This window comes from Capra hircus, chromosome 11 (assembly GCF_001704415.2).
Source record: "Capra hircus breed San Clemente chromosome 11, ASM170441v1, whole genome shotgun sequence".
Classification (NCBI taxonomy): domain Eukaryota; kingdom Metazoa; phylum Chordata; class Mammalia; order Artiodactyla; family Bovidae; genus Capra; species Capra hircus.
In genome coordinates, this window is record NC_030818.1 from 84,787,351 (window position 1) to 84,793,670 (window position 6,320).

At 45.5% G+C, this 6,320-nt stretch overlaps 1 long non-coding RNA gene across 1 annotated transcript; it reads right to left on the reverse strand.

Moving 5' to 3' along the window:
* On the reverse strand, window positions 290-3,229 carry LOC108637114. Its single transcript, XR_001918755.1, has 2 exons — window positions 2,969-3,229; window positions 290-595 (listed from the first exon to the last, which is right to left on the reverse strand). It is a non-coding gene; the product is annotated as an uncharacterized LOC108637114 (long non-coding RNA).

Sequence of the window (6,320 nt, forward strand, 5' to 3'; positions counted from 1 at the left end):
CTCAGCCTTTTTGCCAAAAGAATATTTGTACTTTGTCTTTCTGTGCCCTGAGTACTGATGTCAAAGTTTTCAATATTTGGACTCATCTCTCTATATATTATTCTATCCCCAGGATAACAGTGACCACCCCAGTGCTTCCCAGGGATCTATAGACACTTCAACAAATACACACATTTCTGAACCCGGAGACTTGTGAACCCCTTTTAATCCTGCATGTACCATAGACATCACTTGTGTAATGGCAAAGACAAAAACATAGCAACAATGGAAAGGATGTAGAAATGTCAAGTTCAGTTTTTGAAGTTGAAATGTTTATTAATACCATTCGGGAACTGGCTGTTAAATATGACCACGGAGGAAGGAAAAATCCCTCTTGTCTTCCGCCCTTCAAAGTCCCTCTGTGTCCCAGCTGTGAAGTTTCAAGGAGGCGAGCGGGGGCGGGAGCGCAGCGCAGAAGACATTTCAAAGATGGAATCCGGCGGAGGAATGAGGCAGTGTGGTCCCAGCGGGTGATGCGCGGTCTTTCTTCCTAATTGAATCCTCCTGTTTGTCATGTTCAGCCTCCCAGCGTTGCTTTTGGACCCTCTACCAGCACCTCAAGAATGCAAAAAAAAAAAAAAATAAAAGAATATCTGGAGCCCTTGATAAGATACATATTGAGGGAGCTTCTTCCAGTGTTAAAGACACTCACATTTTATAATGAAGGGCCCTCTAGAAACAGATTTTAAATGGGCAGGCGCAGGCTCAGAAAGGATGGAGCAGAGGAGTTGCCCCTGGGGGTAACTTTAAGCTCCGTTTCTGTCTGTTCTGTGGTTGTAAATCACTTCACCATTCCAGGATGGTTCCTGGCACCTTTCACAGTATCTGAATAAACCATAACTTACTAGAATGTCAGTTGGGTCTACTTATGCCCCCTTTTTGAGATTCTAACTAGGAAACATACAGGAGGCTTTCATTTACCAGCACACACCCATGTCCTCAGTCGTGTTCAACTCTTTGTGACCCCATGGACTGTAGCCCACCAGGCTCCTCCGTCCGTGGGATTCTCCGGGCAAGAATACTGCAGTGGGTTGCCATTTCCTCCTCCAGGGATTTTCCTGACCCAGGGATCGAACCCATGTATCCTGCAGCTCCTGCATTGCAGGCAGTTGCTTTACCATCTGAGCCACCAGGGAAGCCATCATTCACCAACACTGAAGGGCAAATTTATTTAATCAGTGTGCTTCCATCTCACACATGGCTCTGAGTAATCAGTTGAAACCATAGAGTTTAATGAAGAAGGAATTCGGGGAGGAAGGAAAGGAAGAGGAAAAGGCACCAAGCTCAGAAAGAGAAGGAAATATTCCTGAGATGGACACTGAGAAATCTCAGAAGGTAGATGTCTCTAGTCAGAAGGTAATACTCTCTAGTGTAGGAAGGGTGAGACGAGCGTCCAGGAGGGGAGTCCTGGATGCAATGCATACTCCAGACTTTTCTAAGCTGGTGGCTTTGAACACACGAGAGAATGGGCAATATGGCCTAAAGGACTCAAACCAGCGTAAACATGGAATTCAAGACACAGAGGTATAAACAGTACTTCTTTCAAATACAAGCTCTGAGCTCTTGGTTTGGGGTCCAAGAAGGCTAAATGTGAATACTCGCTAGGCTTTATGGTCGAAATGTGATATCCAGCAAAAACTAAAAACTGTGTGCCTCAGTGTTCTCATCTATAACATGGCAATGATATGATCTGCTTTGTAAGATTAGGTGATGATTCTAAGGTTGCGTTGTAAGCCAGTGGCAGAGGTGGAATTAGAAGAGCAATCTCATCATTCTTGGTCTGTTGTATATTCTCTGTATGTATGTGTATGTGTGTCTACATCTGTGTGTGCCGTTGTGTGATATCACCTTCAGACAACTCTCCTGTATGACATGACAGCTTCATACAACTTGATGACGTGATGCTACAGTCTCCGAATCTCCATTCCTGCCTGTGTATCTAAAGCACGTCAAGTGAACTTGCTTAGTACAAAACACTCTTTTCTAATTCTTGAGACTATGGCCAGATGGTATGAACAGCTGAACCTCCTTAGAAAAATTGTTAAGAAAAGGCAGAGAAATAGAAAAATACAAAAATAAGTGTCTAACTTTCAGGAGAGGAAACAAAAATTGTGCAGAAGAGAGTAACAACTATGCACTAAAAAACAAATGGTTGGAATTCAACTTGATGGGGATGAGCATTCAGAACAGGCTGTATTGACAATGCTTGAGGTACCAGAATGAGTGATAAGCAAAACTGCAGGCAAAGGAAATGCACAGAAATCTGGCAGTACGGCTAGTACATGACAGAGAGACACAGTCAACCTCTTCACAGGTGAATGAACATGACGGGGATTCCTTGGTTCCTGATTATCACTGTTTCTCCTGAGTATATCTGCCACATCAAATCTGGTTTTGTTTTTCAAAATCAATTTTTCTAGCAATGCCTATGCTTTGGTGTCCCTCATATATGGGAAATAGAAAGTGAATATGAAGAAAAAAGTTTAAAGGGTGTGAGAGTGAATATTTGCACAGCACCTGCCAGATGCCAAGCAACATGCCAGGGGGCCTCCAGAACGTCTCAAACCCTCTAATCCTTACAAGTTCTACAGCATCACCTGCATTGTCCAGGTGGGAAGACTGAGGTTCCAAAAGGTTCAGTTGGTTGCTCAAGATGAGGGGATGAAATAGAGTTTATATCCTCCAGGGTTATATGATGCCAAAGCTCAGTATTCGTTTATTTAAAAAGACAGTTTAATCATTTTCACAAAATTGATAAAGATGATTCAGAAGGAACTTTGCTCGGGGCTCTGCTATCTTCCTTCTCAAAATTATCTCAACCCGCCCCCCCCCCCCCCATTTCCTTATTTTGCCTAGTCTCTCTGAACTCCTTACAGCGGTGGGAAGTCTGCCTGGAGGGCTCTGTTCCAGCATCCTCCTCCCACGTTACCTCCACGTTCGCTGAGAAGTTCAAGTGCACAGACGAGCCTCGGGCAGTACAAGAGGTCAGCAATCCATCAGCCAAACCGTGTGTTCCAACAGCCCATTTCTCCAGGTACAGCGCTGGCATGGGAACAAGTGCTAATTACTCCACCTCCAGCCTCCTTCAGAAACAGCAGGGATTGGGCTGAAAACCAGCCAGGGCGGCCTGAGCAGCTCGACAGCTACAGAAGCTCCTGCTCAGAGGAAGTCGTAGGGGGCGCAGTGCTGGGGGCGGTGAGCGGATGCTTGTGCGTGGGGGGGCGGCAGCACTCCAGCCTGGAAATGCATCTGTCTGCAAGAAGCTCGTCCGTCTCTCTGGTCTCCTTTCCTCTCTCTTCTCTCTCTTTTTTTTTCCTGTTCATTTTCTCTTCCCCCTGTCTCTTCTTTGCATCTTTTATCTACAGCTTCCTTATATCCTTCTCTACAAGTTCTTTCTCCCTACTTCCTTCCTTCTTTCTTTTCTTCTACCTTTTTGTTTGCCTTCTTGCCTTCTGATGCTCCACAACTAGAATATTCTGCACAATGTTATATAGTTATACAAAAATAAATAAAATAAAACCTAATCATATATATATGTATATACATATATATGTGTGTGTATATATATATGTGTGTGTGTGTATATATATATGTATATATATATATATATATATATATGATACCCTGAAGATCTTGATTTCCTAGAAGCTGTGTCCTGCTGTCTCTTCTGATTCTGGAAAAGATTGAGGGCTCTCAGTCTCAGAGTTAGGGGAAATCTCAGAGAACATCTAGTTCAATACCCAGTGAATGCAGGAGTCACATGGGTGACACAGTCAACAGGTGTTCTCCAAATAGTTGTCGGGACCTCCTATCTTGCGGAGAAGAGTGGAGAAAATGAAGGCTCTGGGCAGCTCAGCACAGCACCCATGTCATCTTGGAAGAGTGGAGGCTCAACTGAAAGCAGCGAGCTCTAAGGGAAGCCTTTGTTGGAAACGACTTGAATCCTTAGGGAAACTGAGATATGAACATCATTATGGCCAAGTGGGCTGTGCATACTGAGTGGTGCTGGTTTTCTATAAGGTGTCATGATACCTGAGCAAGACATTCCTATGGAAGAGTCCCTGAGGAGGCCTTTGCACAGCCCTCATCTTCTAGAGAAACAGAACAATAAACGTATTCATCAGTTAGTCCAGAACTAGGACTAGAACCCAAATCTTTTGATGATAATTGCTATCTTAGCCCATTGCACTCAGCTTTCTCTCTCTACAAAAAGCAAGCTGGTCTTGCTGGGAGATTCGGGTGCAGATCAACCGCAAGGATACATCTTGGTAATTCTCCTCCTCTGCTATCTCATACATCCTGTCTCCTCCTCCATCCTCACCTCGTCTCTCCCTGACCTCCATCACCTACTTAGTCCCCATGCTCATCCTAGCTAATGACTCAGAAATACCAGTGACATATGGTGGCCTTCCTGGTCTTGTGGCCAGATCCTTCTCCTGGAGAAGAAGAAAGAATACACTGGAACAAAGAGACAAGAGGCATCCCCTGTCAGCACCAGCATGGAATTCCAGAACAAACACTAGCACCAGAACTCCAGCTGCTCTTCTGGGAAGTGATGAGACGTAGGATGCTGTTCTTGGTAACTCACAGTGATCGTAGGAGGCAGCATCAGTCTACAAAGATGCTACATCCCCAGATGGATAGGCCTGGATGCAAGTTAGAGATCCTTCACCCTAACCCCTCTTTGAACGGAAAACCAAAGCCCAGAGAGGGAAAAGGCTTGCCAAAAGTCACACATCATTTACCTATAAATCTGAACTAAAATCGAAACCCTCGTCTCATTCTTGTCTCAGCATGCCCACCGTTGCATGAGGCACAGAAGAGTACTCAGTAAATGCCGGTTTCTTTTCATCTTTTTCTCCCTTCTCCATCCCTTCTTCCTTCATCTCCTTCTTTATCATCAGATTAAAATAATTTATAAGCACTTAGTGCTTCTTTTCCTGGGATTTTTTCCAAATTTGGTTGGATTTATAGATCTATAATTTTCTGTTTTCATTTATGTCTATAAGTGCACTCAAAGGGGTTCTGGAATCCTTTCTTTGTCCCTCTTTTCCGCCCTCCCCAGACAGGGTCGGGGAGAACCTAAACAAATGACTTCCTAAAGTTTCTTCAAATCCTGGTGAGTTTCCCAGGGCTCCCTGCAAGCTGCAAGGAGAATGGTGGAGGCAGGCGCCCTCCTGGTCCTGCTGCAACTCCCATGCTACTGGCTTTGCCTGGATGTGGTCCTGGGAAAGCACAGGACAGGCAGATAAGAGCCGGGAAAGTAGGAGGTGGCAGGAAGAGCAGTCCCCCATCCCCATGGCTCAGTCTAGCTTCCTGAATATGAAATGTGCAATTGGATTTGCCAAAGACAAAAAAATAACATTTGTTACAAATTCCAGTGCCTCGAAGCTGTATAAAACCTCAGGGCTGGACCAGAGAGCAATCATCTTCTTCTCTCCCTCTAGAGATGACTTTCAGGGGGCTCTTTTCCTCTGGGGACTCAACGAGGGGAGGAGAAAGGAGATGTTAAGTGGCAGGTTCAGGGTGAGAAACACAGAGCCTTGAGGTCTGAGATCCTCAATCCCGTTCAGTTCTGTCACCCTCCAGCTGAATAACTCTAGCCTAGGCAGTCAACTGGCTTTAGTGCCCCAGGTCCACTACTCACAACTGAGTGACCTTGGGCAGGCTATTTAGCTCGGAAAGTCTCCTGACATGTGTAATGAGTACGATGACACCTACTTGGCAGAACTGTGATCAAGATTAGAAATGATTAGCACAGAGTCATTGTAGAGGTCCTGATTATTATTCTGATCACTATCAAAAAGAAAGGGGGAGCACTTCAAATATTCCTCCACTGAAGTGGGATTCCTCTGTGTCAAACACTCTTACAGGCAGCTCAGCAATGGCAGAGTGATCCCTTAGCTTCAGCCTCAGAACTTACTGGATCTGAGTTGTGTGTCTGGAAGGAAGCACCCAGAATGCTCACCAGATGGGTGTTGTATAAATAGCATCTTTGCCATGCTGTTGTTACTGCCCAAATTCCCTTACCAAGAACTAGGTTGTGTCTGCACGTCTCTGTCCCCAAACCTCTCCCCCTGGCTGGCGTGGCCCCTGATTACCACTGGACAGGTCCCCATCTGTGGGTCCAGGGACCCTGTGAGCAGTGGGTAGATTCTTGGCATCTGCCCCCTCTACCATCTATTCAATCAAAAGAGAGCAGCACCAAGGATCTGGCAACAACCGGAGCCCCTTCCAAGCCTCCAGGCGCGGCTCCATCTGGCGGAGCATCTTCTGTCTGG